The sequence below is a fragment of the Phyllobates terribilis genome, unplaced genomic scaffold (assembly GCF_046119375.1).
Source record: "Phyllobates terribilis strain yellow unplaced genomic scaffold, ASM4611937v1 Scaffold_298__1_contigs__length_2340664, whole genome shotgun sequence".
In the NCBI taxonomy this organism is placed as follows: Eukaryota; Metazoa; Chordata; class Amphibia; order Anura; family Dendrobatidae; genus Phyllobates; species Phyllobates terribilis.
The window spans coordinates 1,773,131-1,788,747 of NW_027363058.1; the positions used below are offsets into that span (position 1 = coordinate 1,773,131).

General features: G+C 50.1%; 1 protein-coding gene and 1 pseudogene across 1 annotated transcript in view; one reads left to right on the forward strand and one right to left on the reverse strand.

Annotated features, from left to right (window-relative positions):
- Positions 1–5,017, reverse strand: part of LOC141220461 (uncharacterized) — a 29,935-nt gene extending 24,918 nt beyond the window's left edge. The window contains exon 1 of the mRNA XM_073666373.1: positions 4,933–5,017. The gene's annotated coding sequence lies outside the window, so the exon portion shown is untranslated. The remainder of the gene's footprint in view (positions 1–4,932) is intronic.
- The window catches only part of LOC141220462 (uncharacterized), a 77,534-nt pseudogene continuing 66,930 nt past the window's right edge, over positions 5,014–15,617 (forward strand).

Below are 15,617 nucleotides of genomic sequence, written 5' to 3' on the forward strand. Positions count from 1 at the left end.
TGGAAAATTACAATGACTGCAATTCATATACAGTGGTGGCCAAAAGTATTGGCACCCCTGCAACTCTGTCAGATAATACTCAATTTCTTCCTGAAAATGATTGCAATCACAAATTCTTTGGTCTTATTATCTTCATTTAATTTGCTTGCAAGGAAAAAACACAAAAGAATGAAGCAAAAATCAAATCATTGATCATTTCACACAAAACTCCAAAAAAGGGCCGGACAAAAGTATTGTCACCCTCAGCCTAATACTTGGTTGCACAACCTTTAGCCAAAATAACTGCGAACAACCGCTTCTGGTAACCATCAATGAGTTTCTTACAATGCTCAGCTGGAATTGTAGACCATTCTTCTTTGGCAAACTGCTCCAGGTCCCTGATATTTGAAGGGTGCCTTCTCCAAACTGCCATTTTGAGATCTCTCCACAGGTGTTCTATGGGATTCAGGTCTGGACTCATTGCTGGCCACCTTAGAAGTCTCCAGTGCTTTCTCTCAAACCATTTTATAGTGCTTTTGGAAGTGTGTTTTGGGTCATTGTCCTGCTGGAAGACCCATGACCTCTGAGGGAGACCCAGCTTTCTCACACTGGGCCCTACATTATGCTGCAAAATTTGTTGGTAGTCTTCAGACTTCATAATGCCATGCACACGGTCAAGCAGTCCAGTGCCAGAGGCAGCAAAGCAACCCCAAAACATCAGGGAACCTCCGCCATGTTTGACTGTAGGGACCGTGTTATTTTCTTTGAATGCCTCTTTTTTTCCCTGTACACTCTATGTTGATGTTTTTTCCCAAAAAGCTCTACTTTTGTCTCATCTGACCAGCGAACATTCTTCCAAAACATTTTAGGTTTTCTCAGGTAAGTTTTGGCAAACTCCAGCCTGGCTTTTTTATGTCTCGGGGTAAAAAGTGGGGTCTTCCTGGGTATCCTACCATACAGTCCCTTTTCATTCAGACGCCGACGGATAGTACGGGTTGACACTGTTGTACCCTGGGACTGCAGGGCAGCTTGAACTTGTTTGGATGTTAGTCTAGGTCCTTTATCCACCATCCGCACAATTTTGCATTGAAATCTCTCGTCAATTTTTCTTTTCCGTCCACATCTAGGGAGGTTAGCCACAGTGCCATGGGCTTTAAACTTCTTGATGACACTGCGCACGGAAGACACAGGAACATTCAGGTCTTTGGAGATGGACTTGTAGCCTTGAGATTGCTCTTGCTTCCTCACAGTTTGGTTTCTCAAGTCCTCAGACAGTTCTTTGGTCTTCTTTCTTTTCTCCATGCTCAATGTGGTATACACAAGGACACAGGACAGAGGTTGAGTCAACTTTAATCCATGTTAACTGGCTGCAAGTGTGATTTAGTTATTGCCAACACATGTTAGGTGCCACAGGTAAGTTACAGGTGCTGTTAATTACACGAATTAGAGAAGCATCACATGATTTTTCAAAGGGTGCCAATACTTTTGTCCACCCCCTTTTTGGTTTGGTGTGGAATTATATCCAATTTGGCTTTAGGACAATTATTTTTGTGTTTTTTTCATTGAAGACAAATTAAATGAAGAGAATAATACCAAAGAATTTGTGATTGCAATCATTTTCAGGAAGAAACTGCGTATTATCTGACAGAATTGCAGGGGTGCCAATATTTTTGGCCAGCACTGTAGGTAATTTGGGAAAATCTGAGAAAATATTATTTGCATAATAATTTGGAACACAGTGTAGTTGGGCAATATTCTGAAGCTTGTTTCCATTGTGATTATGATATGTTATAAGCAAGTTTAAATCTCTCAGCTAATTCAAGATGTGTATTTGGTGGGGGCACTGCTTTTTATGATAACACAAAAGAAACACTGGTATGGTTGCATGCAGCAGGGTGCAGTGCATGTTCAGGGGTTAATTTCTGGTCCAACAAAAAAAATAATTATAACCACGTCCTGTTGATTACAGCAACAAAGAAGAGCTACCCTGAAAGCCTAGATGGTCTGAGAGCAGAGAGAAGTGATGAGGAGACAACCTGAGGGTAGGAAGTAGCGCTGAGGAAACGGCCTGAGGGCAGAAAGGAGCCCTGAGGAGACGGCCTGAGGGCATAAAGGAGTGCTGAGGAGACGGCCTGAGGGCAGAGAGGAGCGCAGAGGAGACGGCCTGAGGGCAGAGAGGAGCGCTGAGGGGACGGCCTGAGGACAGAAAGGAGCGCTGAGGGGACGGCCTGCGAGCAGAGAGGAGCGCTGAGGGGACGGCCTGCGAGCAGAGAGGAGCACTGAGGAGACGGCCTGAGAGCAGCAAGGAGCGCTGAGGAGACGGCCTAAGGGCAGAGAGGAGCGCTGAGGAGACGGCCTGAGGGCAGAAATGAGCCCTGAGGAGACGGCCTGAGGGCATAAAGGAGCGCTGAGGAGACGGCCTGAGGGCAGAGAGGAGCGCAGAGGAGACGGCCTGAGGGCAGAGAGGAGCGCAGAGGAGACGGCCTGAGGGCAGAGAGGAGCGCAGAGGAGACGGCCTGAGAGCAGAAAGGAGCGCAGAGGAGACGGCCTGAGAGCAGAAAGGAGCGCTGAGGGGACGGCCTGAGAGCAGAGAGGAGCGCTGAGGAGACGGCCTGAAGGCAAAGAGGAGCGCTGAGGAGACGGCCTGAGGACAGAAAGGAGCGCTGAGGGGACGGCCTGCGAGCAGAGAGGAGCGCTGAGGGGACGGCCTGCGAGCAGAGAGGAGCGCTGAGGAGACAGCCTGAGAGCAGAAAGGAGCGCTGAGGAGACGGCCTAAGGGCAGAGAGGAGCGCTGAGGAGACGGCCTGAGGGCAGAAAGGAGCCCTGAGGAGACGGCCTGAGGGCATAAAGGAGCGCTGAGGAGACGGCCTGAGGGCAGAGAGGAGCGCTGAGGCGACGGCCTGAGGGCAGAGAGGAGCGCTGAGGGGTCGGCCTGAGGGCAGAAAAAAGCGCTGAGGAGACGGCCTGAGGGCAGAGAGAAGCTCTGAGGAGACAACCTGAGGGTCTAAAGAAGCTCTGAGGAAACGGCCTGAGGGCAGAAAGGAGCACTGAGGAGATGGCCTGAGGCCAGAGAGGAGCGCTAAGGGGATAGCCTAAATGCAGAAAGGAGAGCTGAGGGGATGGCCTGAGGGTAGAAAGGAGCGCTGAGGGGACGGCCTGAGGGCAGAAAGGAATGCTGAGAAGATGGCCTGAGGGCAGAAAGGAGCACTGAGCAGATTACCTGAGGGCAGAAAGGAGCGCTGAGTAGACAACCTGAGGGCAGAAATAGGCGCGAAGAGATGGCCTGATGTCACGGGTGTGTTGGAGGTGACGGACAGTCGCCCTGCAGGGGGTTGCAGGAGATCTCTACATTTGGCATTCCAGACAGCTTTTTAGATAAGAGGCTGTCTTTAGGACCAAGCGGCTACCTCTTTCTTGCTAATTAGCTCTCTGGTCTGAGTGTATATATACCTGGGGTGACTGAGAGGGAGTCACCGGTTATATTCATTTCTACTTGTGAAGCTTAGCAAGAACAGTACTTCATCCTCTCTGGAGCTTGAGGCCGTGTGCTTATTTGGAGTTCATCTAAAGCAAAGCTGTTTTCCCCCTTTTATGTCTACCCATGTTGTCTATAGAGTTTAGCGGAGGTTGACTACTGCTCATCTCCTCCCATCCCCACCCGTAGCAATACTCCAGGGAGAGCAGGGCGAGGCCCGCGTGCGGCGATTGCTGAAAAGGCAATATAGAGACGGTAGTTGAGACAGGGTGATGCCAGAACAGACTAGGAGGTCTCCACTTCCCCCTTTCCCTAGTGTCTGGGCTCCCTTTCCCTTTTCCCTCTGTGTTGCACTAGTATTCCCACACCTGGCATGACACCTGAGGGCAGAAAGGTGCGCTGAGGGGACGGCCTGAGGGTAGAAAGGAATGCTGAGGAGATGGCCTAAGGGTATAAAAGAACACTGAGGAGACAGCCTGAAGGTAGAAAGGAGCGCTGAGGAGATGGCCTGAGGGCAGAGAGGAGCGCTGAGGAGATGGCCTGAGGGCAGAAAGGAGCGCTGAGGAGATGGCCTGAGGGCAGAAAGGAGCGCTGAGGGGACAGCCTGAGGGTAGAAAAGAGCGCTAAGGAGACCGCCTGAGGGTAGAAAAGAGCACTGAGGAGACAGCCTGAGGGTAGAAAGGAGTGCCGAGGAGATCGCCTGAGGGTAGAAAGGAGCGCTGAGGAGATGGCCTGAGGGCAGAGAGGAGCACTGAGGGGACGGCCTGAGGGTAGAAAGGAGTGCTGAGGAGATGGCCTGAGGGCAGAAAGGAGCACTGAGGAGATGGCCTAAGGGTAGAAAGGAGCGCTGAGGAGATCGCCTGAGGGTAGAAAGGAGCGCTGTGATGGCCTGAGGGCAGAGAGGAGCACTGAGGGGACGGCCTGAGGGCAGAAAGGAGCGCTGAGGAGACGGCCTGATGGCAGAAAGGAGCGCAGAGGGGGCAGCCTGAGAGCAGAGAGAAGCACTGAGGGGACGGCCTGAGAGCAGAGAGAAGCACTGAGGGGACGGCCTGAGAGCAGAGAGGAGCGCTGAGGACATTGCCAAGAAATGCTGAGGAGACGGCCTGAGAGTAAAGAGGAACGCTGAGGAGACGGCCTAAGTGTGGAATTTATAAGAAAAAGAACTTAGGTGTGAAATATAACGGGAATCCTGAGAGAAAGTGGATGGAGCTCAATATAAAGGAGCAGAACTGACGAATTTAGCAGTAAACACAGCCTTAAAGGGGTTGTCCATTTACTTTGTGTTCGGGGTAGACTTATATGGTACAAGAGTGTGGTTAGATGTATGCTTAAGGACGTGGCAGATGTAAAAAAGTGAGTGTGAGCCCCAATATGGACAATGTTAATAATGTGTGTACAGCGCTGCAGAATATGGTGGCGATATGGAAGAAAGTGCAATGAATAATCCTAATAGAGAATAAGGGGGAATCTCCACATACCTCCACCTGCAGAGCCGCCACCACATATATGGCTGTTGTGTGCGCACAGGACCTGTGGTGAGGTCACAGGAGGGGAGGAGTCAGTGGTCACATGATCAGGGGCCTCAGTGGATGCAGGACACTGCTGTACCCTGCAGGATGGAGCGTGTACAAGTGTTTAGTGTGTGGTAAGCGTCTCTATTAGGTCATAGGTCAGACACTATGTTCCTCACTTATCTGTGTGACTAGCGCCTCATACCGGCCTTATCCATGTGCATTTATAATACTAGGCAGCCGCCCCTCCATGAACCGTCGGTGTGTGAGTGGTTGTTCCATCCATTTTGCACCTGTGCTGCCTCCGCCTTTATCATGGGGACTGTTGTGTCCTGCGGTATATTTGATATTATGTCTGTCATGGCACTGTGTGTCTTGGACGCAGTGACTGACAGCTCAGTCGTCTAATCTACTGCAGTGGTGTGCTGAGTGGTTGGTATTTTGATTGACAGCTCAGCCATCCAATCTGAGACTGGGAGGTGCTGAGTTTCCTTCAGGTGTTCCCTGTTCAAAGTGATGACCAAGTCAGTTGTAGCTGCAGCTCTCTGTGGTTTGTTCCCTCTGCGCTTTGTGCGCAGAATTCAGATATTCTGATCTTCTGTTGCCGGACCCTGGATTTGCCTATTGACTACCCGTTTTTATTACCCCTTTTGCCTTGACACACCCTGAGCTTGGAATTCTGACTCTAGACTGTGACCTGACTAGGCCTTTGTCTTTTCCCTCTGTTTATAACGTACCCTCCTGGCTCTTGACCTAGGACTAGTGATGAGCAAGCACTAAAATGCTCTGGTACTTGTTGCTCGGGTCGAGCAAATTGGAATACTCGGGTGCTCAACCCGAGCAACGAACCCAATGTAAGTCTATGGGAAACTTGAGTATTTTTCAGGCGGCTCCCCCCAGTTGAATTTTTTTTAATAGTTCCGCAACAAGGGCCTTCTGGTACTGTCCCATTTTTCTAGACCTGTCCGCCTCAGGAATAAGAGATAGAAAGTTCTCCTTGTAGAATGGGTCTAGAAGTGTCACCAACCAGTGACTGTCACCCACAATTTGAGAATGCGAGGGTCACAGGAAAGGCAGTGTAACATAAATTCAGCCATGCGTGCCGGACTGCTAACAGGCAAGACTTCCGTGTCCTCACCAAGAGGATGACTGACCATGCTCTCCTCCTCCGTCCTAACGCCATCCACACTGAACTGTTTAGGTAGTACCGTCTATAGCGCATGGAACTAGTTCCTGTCCTTCCCCCTCCTCCTCTTCCTCATTGTCACTCAATCCACATTGGGATGAGATGAGGCTGGCCTGTGTGTAATCACCCTATATGGTTCCTTGCTCCATTTCATCGTGCTCCGCCTGCAATGCATCCTCTTTAATTGTGAGCAGAGAGCGTTTCAGAAGACAGAGAAGCGGGATGGTGGCGTTAATTATGGCGTCATCGCCGCTCACCATCTTGGTGGAGTCCTCAAAGGTTTGGAGGATGGTACATATGTCTGACATCCATGTCCACTCCTGAGGTCTTATGTGTGGAGTCTGAACTGAATACCGACGGCTTTGTTGATGCTGGTACTCAACAACTGCCCTCTTCTGCTCACAAATCCTTCCCAACATTTGCAGTGTAGAGTTCCAACGCGTGGGGACATCACATACCAGTCAGTGAGCCGGAAACTGCAAATGCTGCTGAAGCACGGCAAGGGCGGCGGAAGCTGTAGGTGACTTTCTAAAATGGACGCACAGGAGGCGTACTTTAACAAGCAGATCCGGAAGCTCCAAGTATGTCTTGAGAAACCGCTGAACCACGAGGTTAAGCACATGGGACAGGCATGATACCTGTGTGAGCTCGCCTCACCTCAGAGCCGCCACCAGATTCCGGCCATTGTCACACATGGCCATGCCTGGCTGTAGGTTCAGCGGTGTGAGCCAAAGATCTGCCTGCTCTTTCAGAGCTGCCCACAACTCTTCAGCATTGTGCGGTTTGTCACCTAAGCATATTAGCTTCAGCACAGCCTGTTGCCGCTTGGCTAAGGCAGTTCTGCAGTGCTTCCAGCTTGTGACTGATGAGGTCTTTTCAAAGATGGTGGCTGAAGAGGAGGAGGTGCAGGAGCTTTAGACTGTGGGGGCAACCCTGGTTGACCTAGGGCCCACAATCTTCGGCGTTGGGAGGATGTGTTCCGTCCCAAGGTGCGACTGGGTCCCGGCTTCCACCATGTTAACCCAGTATGCCGTCAGCGAGATGTACCGTCCCTGCCCACAAGCACTTGGGGTACAATAGGGCACTTTTAGAATTGAGCAGCAGTGCATATGCTTCGTCTGAGCTCTGTTCTTGCCTTATGGGGCGGCCAAGCACTCTGCTTTTTCCAGCAGCCCCATTGAGAATGAACGGAGTAATGGTTGGGCATCCAACCAGCCGCTCCATTTTGTAACGGGGATAGAAAGTCCCTGTTTTGCCAATCAGAGCTGGTCCCAGTGGTCTCACACTCACTGATCAGCAAATTATCACCTATCCCATAGTTAAATGATAACTTGTTTTCACTGAAAAATCGCTTTAAAGTGACTCGTGGCCAAATATTTAAGTGCTCCTTCCCATCTAATTGTTTTTTTTCTCTATCTCTGCCCTCCCTCTATTTTGATTGACAGATGTGGATTTATAGAACCAGAGAAGGGCGGAAATAGATGGAAACAAAGCATGTGGGAAGATGCACTTAAATGTTTGGCAGCACCAAGGGTGCATTGAGCAATTGTGTGTGCTTTGTTTGGACAGTCATTCTGTGCTGACAGAGTCTCATTAAGGCCCTCAGACATATTGGATAGCTGTCAGTCCTACAGCCATTTAGCTGACAGCTATCTCTCCTTACTATCACATACACAGGAGCAGTTCACCAAACGTTCTTGTGCTCTCTATTAGCAGATGTCTGGCTCCTCTAACGGCAGCTTATCTTTAGAGAGAACAAGAGGATCAACCATTGGAATTCCATCACGCTGGATCCTTCCCTTTCCTCACAAACTATCGAACGAAAGTCAAGAGGCCCCAATATACATCAGACTGTGGCTGAACCTGCAGACTTTAGCCTTATGTGCATGGAAGCCTTAGAGTAACCAGTAGAATAGATAGTATGGTGTGCACAGAGATGATGAGCCTCAGTGCAGCAACTCTGATCTAGTTATCTCTGTAGTGAGACAGCTACAATGGAGTTGCTGTACAGAGAACATCCTTATACCCAGTATGGTGTGTACAGAAATCATGAACCTCAGTGCAGCAACTCCGATCGCATCATCTCTGTAGTGAGACAGCTAGAATGGAGTTGCTGTACAGAGAAAATCCTTATAGACAGTATGGTGTGCACAAAAATCATGAACCTCATTGCAGCAACTCCGATCGCTTCATCTCTGTAGTGAGACAGTTAGAATGGAGTTGCTGTACAGAGAACATCCTTATAGACAGTACAGTGTGCACAGAAATCATGAACCTCAGTGCAGCAACTCTGATTGCATCATCTCTGTAGTGAGACAGTTAGAATGGAGTTGCTGTACAGAGAACATCCTTATAGACAGTACAGTGTGTCCAGAAATCATGAACCTCAGTGCAGCAACTCAGATCACATCATCTCTGTAGTGAGACAGCTAGAATGGAGTTGCGGCAGGGAACTATTTCTTGGCACACAATTAAACAAGATTACAGCCCCAATTCATAAAGAACAGAATTTTGTATGCCAGTCTTCTGGGGGATATATCCGGAACTAAATTGCCCAAAAAAATGTGCCTAAGTATTAACAGGCAGGTTGTTGCTTCTTACAAGCCTGTTGTGCACGCCGCCAATCTTCCCCGCCACAGAGCGGTCACAGACCGATGCTGCCAGGGATTCCGATGTCTCTGCTGACGTGGCGGAGTATGGCTTTCAAAGTCATTCTGATTGACCTCCGGCTCCATGGGTTAGGTAGTGGCAATCCAGTTGTCAATCTGTCGGTAGTCCCGCACTGTCAACAGAGCAGAAAAGAAGCCTCCGTTCTGTCGACATGACGTCAGCAGAGGCAGCTGAATCCTCGATAGGAGCGGTCTGTGATTGCTCTGTGATGGGAAAAATGTTGCCGGGCACAACAGGCAGGTAAGTAGCAATTACCTGCCTGTTAATGCTTAGGCACATTTTTTGTTTTTCATAAAGTTCTGCATATCCCCTTTAAAGGGAACCTGTCATGTCCTGTGTACTATGTAAACTGCCCCCATTGCGTTGTTAGTGATGCAATGTGCATCACTAACACTTTTTTTCATTAAAATCAGTGCTAATATCATTAGTATAAAGAACTTTATACACTTGTATCATACAGTTATATGAAAAAGTTTGGGCACCCCAATTAATCTTAAGCTTAATGTTTTATAAAAAATTGGTGTTTTTGCAACAGCTATTTCAGTTTGATATATGTAATAACTGTTGGACACAGTAATGTTTCTGCCCTGAAATGAGGTTTATTGTACTAACAGAAAAGGTGCAATCTGCATTCAAACAAAATTTGACAGGTGCGTAAGTATGGGCACCCTTATCATTTTCTTGTTTTAAATACTCCTACCTACTTTTTACTGACTTACTAAAGCCCTTTTTTTTGTAACCTCATTGAGTTTGAACTTCATAGCCAGGTGTATGCAATCATGAGAAAAGCTACTTAAAGTGGCCACTTGCAAGTTGTTCTCCTGTTTGAATCTCCTCTGAAGAGTGGCATCATGGGCTCCTCAAAACAACTGTCAAATGATCTGAAAACAAAGATTATTCAACATAGTTGTTCAGGGGAAGGATACAAAAAGCTGTCTCAGAGATTTAACCTGTCAGTTTCCACTGTGAGGAACATAGTAAGGAAATGGAAGAACACAGGGACAGTTCTTGTTAAGGCCAGAAGTGGCAGGCCAAGAAAAACATCAGAAAGGCAGAGAAGAAGAATGGTGAGATCAGTCAAGGACAATCCTCATACCACTTCCAGAGAGCTGCAGCATCAACTTGCTGCAGATGGTGTCACTGTGCATCGGTCAACTATACAACGCACTTTGCACAAGGAGAAGCTGAATGGGAGAGTGATGCGAAAGAAGCCATTTCTGCAAGCACGCCACAAACAGAGTCGGCTGAGGTATGCAAAAGCACATTTGGAGAAGCCAATTTCTTTTTGGAAGAAGGTCCTGTGGACTGATGAAACCAAGATTGAGTTGTTTGGTCATACAAAAAGACGTTATGCATGGCGGCAAAAAAACACAGCATTCCAAGAAACACACTTGCTACCCACAGTAAAATTTGGTGGAGGTTCCATCATGCTTTGGGGCTGTGTGGCCAATGCCGGCACTGGGAATCTTGTTAAAGTTGAGGGACGCATGGATTCCACTCAGTATCAGCAGATTCTTGACAATAAAGTTCAAGAATCAGTGACAAAGTTGAAGTTACGCAGGGGATGGATCTTTCAGCAAGACAATGATCCAAAACACCGCTCCAAATCTACTCAGGCATTCATGCAGAGGAACAATTACAATGTCTGGAATGGCCATCCCAGTCCCCAGACCTGAATATCATTGAACATCTGTGGGATCATTTAAAGAAGGCTGTCCATGCTCGGCGACCATCAAACTTAACTGAACTGGAATTGTTTTGTAAAGAGGAATGGTCAAAAATACCTTCATCCAGGATCCAGGAAATCATTAAAAGCTACAGGAAGCGACTAGAGGCAAAAGGAGGATCTACTAAATATTAATGTCACTTTTCTGGTGAGGTGCCCATACTTATGCAACTGTCAAATTTTGTTTGAATGCAGATTGCACATTTTCTGTTAGTACAATAAACCTCATTTCAAGGCAGAAACATTACTGTGTCCAACAGTTATTACATATATCAAACTGAAATAGCTGTTGCAAAAACACCAATTTTTATAAAACATTAAGCTTAAGATTAATAGGGGTGCCCAAACTTTTTCATATAACTGTACCTGCTCGTTTAGTCATAGGGGTGTGATTCCTCGCATTCAGTCAGGGCTGGCACAGCCAACGCATTTCTCAGTGCACAAATTTGCGCTGACATGACATGACATACTGCGCAAGCGCCCCATACTCACATCAGCACAAATTGGGAGCACTGAGAACTCAAATGAACGGGCGGTGCCAGCCCTGACTGAATGCGAGGAATCAAACCCCTATGATTCGCAGCACAGTGCGCTGTGTCTGCTAGTAATGATGGCACTGGCGACACAAGCACAATTATAGGCGCAGTGTCGCCTCTACCGTCATTACTACAAGACACAGCCGCACAGCGCACTGCACGCGGCCATGCCTGAAGACAGTGCCGGCGGGCAGCAGCAATCAAGCTGCGGAGCAGGGGGTGCAGGAGGGGGGGGTGACTCCTATGGGGCCCCCCCAGCTCACGGGATCCATAGCAGTCACATGGTCTGCCGCCATATAGATCATTTGTGACATATTTACCTTTTTGATATTTCATCTGATCAGACACATTCCCCCTTGGTACTTACCACCATTGTTCTACCCTGTTTTAGCTAATGGTCTCCATGATCCCTGGAACATATGCTGGGGATATCCTCATGTAGTACACCTCTCCCCAGAGCTCCGTCCACTCTGCACAATGTCCGTGCTGTACGTTATGGTGACTGTCGGGGGCGCTCTTTTACGCCTCTCCCCGGAGCTCTGTCCACTCTGGACAATGTCGGTGCTGTACATTATAATGACTGTCGGGGGTGCTCTTTTACGCCTTTCCCCGGAGCTCCGTCCACTCTGCACAATGTCGGTGCTGTACATTATGGTGACTGTCAGGGGCGCTCTTCTTTTACGTCTCTCCCCGGAGCTCCGTCCACTCTGTACAATGTCGGTGCTGTACATTATGGTGACTGTCGGGGGCGCTCTTTTACGCCTCTCCCCGGAGCTCTATCCACTCTGTACAATGTCTGTGCTGTACGTTATGGTGACTGTCGGGGGCGCTCTTTTACGCCTCTCCCCGGAGCTCCGTCCACTCTGCACAATGTCTGTGCTGTACATTATGTTGACTGTCGGGGGCGCTCTTTTACGCCTCTCCCCGGAGCTCCGTCCACTCGGCACAATGTCGGTGCTGTACGTTATGGTGACTGTCGGGGGCACTCTTTTACGCCTCTCCCCGTAGCTCCGCCCACTCTGCACAATGTCTGTGCTGTACATTATGGTGACTGTCGGGGGCGCTCTTCTTTTACACCTCTCCCCAGAGCTCCGTCCACTCTGCACAATGTCGGTGCTGTACATTATGGTGAATGTCGGAGGCGCTCTTCTTTTACGCCTCTCCCCAGAGCTCCGTCCACTCTGCACAATGTCGGTGCTGTACATTATGGAGACTGTCGGGGGCGCTCTTTTACGCCTCTCCCCGGAGCTCCGTCCACTCTGCACATTGTCAGTGCTGTACGTTATGGTGACTGTCGGGGGCGCTCTTTTACGTCTCTCCCCGGAGCTCAGTCCACTCTGCACAATGTCTGTGCTGTACATTATGGTGACTGTCGGGGGCGCTCTTCTTTTACGCCTCTCCCCAGAGCTAAGTCCACTCTGCACAATGTCGGTGCTGTACATTAGGTGACTGTCGGGGGCACTCTTTTACGCCTCTCCCCGGAGCTCCGTCCACTCTGCACAATGTCGGTGCTGTACATTAGGTGACTGTCGGGGGCGCTCTTTTACGCCTCTCCCCGGAGCTCCGTCCACTCTGCACAATGTCTGTGCTGTACATTATGTTGACTGTCGGGGGCGCTCTTTTACGCCTCTTCCCGGAGCTCCGTCCACTCTGCACCATGTCGGCGATGTACATTATGGTGACTGTCGGGGGCGCTATTTTACGACTCTCCCCAGAGCTCCGTCCACTCGGCACAATGTCGGTGCTGTACGTTATGGTGACTGTCGGGGGCGCTCTTCTTTTACGCCTCTCCCCAGAGCTCCGTCCACTCTGCACAATGTCGGTGCTGTACATTATGGAGACTGTCGGGGGCGCTCTTTTATGCCTCTCCCCGGAGCTCCGTCCACTCTGCACATTGTCAGTGCTGTACGTTATGGTGACTGTCGGGGGCGCTCTTTTACGCCTCTCCCCGAAGCTCATTCCACTCTGCACAATGTCTGTGCTGTACATTATGGTGACTGTCGGGGGCGCTCTTCTTTTACGCCTCTCCCCAGAGCTAAGTCAACTCTGCACAATGTCGGTGCTGTACATTAGGTGACTGTCGGGGGCGCTCTTTTACGCCTCTCCCCGGAGCTCCGTCCACTCTGCACAATGTCTGTGCTGTACATTATGGTGACTGTCGGGGGCGCTCTTTTACGCTTTTCCCCGGAGCTCTGTCCACTCTGCACAATGTCCATGCTGTACGTTATGGTGACTGTCGGGGGCGCTCTTTTACGCCTCTCCCCGGAGCTCCGTCCACTCTGCACAATGTCCGTGCTGTACGTTATGGTGACTGTCGGGGGCGCTCTTTTGCGCCTCACCCCGGAGCTCCGTCCGCCCTGCACAATGTCGGTGATGTACATCATGGTGAATGTCGGGGGCGCTCTTCTTTTACGCCTCTCCCCAGAGCTCCGTCCACTCTGCACAGTGTCCGTGCTGTACATTATGATGACTGTCGTGGGCGCTCTTTTACACCTTTTCCTGGAGCTCCGTCCACTCTACACAATGTCTGTGCTGTACATTATGGTGACTGTCGGGGGCACTCTTTTACGCCTCTCCCCGGAGCTCCGTCCACTCTACACAATGTCCGTGCTGTACATTATGGTGACTGTCGGGGGCGCTCTTTTACGCCTCTCCCCAGAGCTCCGTCCACTCTGCACAATGTCAGTACTGTACGTTATGGTGACTGTTGGGGGCACTCTTTTACGCCTCTCAACGGAGCTCTGCCCACTCTGCACAATGTCTGTGCTGTACATGATGGTGACAGTCGGGGGCACTCTTTTACGCCTCTCTCCGGAGCTCAGCCCACTCTGCACAATGTCAATGCTGTACATTTTGGTGACTGTTTGGGGGCGCTCTTCTTTTACGCCTCTCCCCAGAGCTCCGTCCACTCTGCACAATGTCAGCGCTGTACGTTATGGTGACTGTCGGGGGCGCTCTTCTTTTACGCCTCTCCCCAGAGCTAAGTCCACTCTGCACAATGTCGGTGCTGTACATTTGGTGACTGTCGGGGGTGCTCTTTTACGCCCTTTCTTGGAGCTCCGTCCACTCTGCACAATGTCTGTGCTGTACATTACAGTGACTGTCGGGGGCGCTCTTCTTTTACGCCTCTCCCCAGGGTTCCGCCCACTCTGCACAATGTCTGTGCTGTACATTATGGTAACTGTCAAGGTCGCTCTTTCACGCCTCTCCCTGGAGCTCCGCCCACTCTGCACAATGTTGATGCTGTACATTATGGTGACTGTCGGGGGCGCTCTTCTACGCCTCTCCCCGGAGCTCCGCCCACTCTGCTCAATGTCGGTGCTGTACATTATGATGACTGTCGGGGGCGCTCTTCTTTTACACCTCTCCCCAGAGCTCCATCCACTCTGCACAATGTTGATGCTGTACGTTATGGTGACTGTCGGGGGCGCTCTTTTACGCCTTTTCCTGGAGGTCTGCCCACTCTGCACAATGTCGGTGCTGTACATTATGGTGACTGTCGGGGGCGCTCTTCTTTTATGCCTTTTCCTGGAGCTCCGCCCACTCTGCACAATGTTGGTGATGTACATTATGGTGACTGTCGGGGGTGCTCTTTTACGCCTCTCCCTGGAGCTCCGTCCACTCTGCACAATGTCGGTGCTGTACATTACAGTGACTGTCGGGGGTGCTCTTTTACGCCTCTCCCCTGAGCTCCCTCCACTCTGCACAATGTCGGTGCTGTACATTATGGTGACTGTCGGGGGTGCTCTTCTTTTACGCCTTTTCCTGGAGCTCCGCCCACTCTGCACAATGTTGGTGATGTAAATTATGGTGACTGTCGAGGGCGCTCTTTTACGCCTCTCCCCGGAGCTCCGTCCACTCTGCACAATGTCTGTGCTGTACATTATGGTGACTGTCGGGGGCGCTCTTTTACGCCTCTCCCCAGAGCTCCCCCCACTCTGCACAATGTCGGTGCTGTACATTATGGTGACTGTCGGGGGCGCTCTTTTTTGCCTTTTCTTGGAGCTCCGCCCACTCTGCACAATTTCGGTGCTGTACATTATAATGACTGTCGGCGGCGCTCTTCTTTTACGCTCTCCACAGAGCTCCGCCCACTCGGCACAATGTCCGTGCTGTACATTATGGTGACTGTCGCGGGTGCTCTTTTACGCCTCTCCCCGGAGCTCCGCCCACTCGGCACAATGTCGGTGCTGTACATTATGGTGACTGTCGGGGGAGCTCTTTTACGCCTCTCCCCAGAGCTCCGCCCACTCTGCACAATGTCGGTGCTGTACATTATGGTGACTGTCGGGGGCGCTCTTTTACGCCTCTCCCCGGAGCTCCCCCCACTCTTTTATATATTACAAAAAGCCACAATAATAATATGATTAATCAGGAAAAAAGGAATGTGTGCCCACTATGTGTTTTTTAAGTGTTTCCACTGCGAAAACTTTTAAAAAACGCTTGGTAGAAGGTCTGCTATGTTCCCCAATGATGATCCGCCGGTGCTGTGCACATGCTGCGGAAATTTCCACTGCGGATTATCATTGGGGAA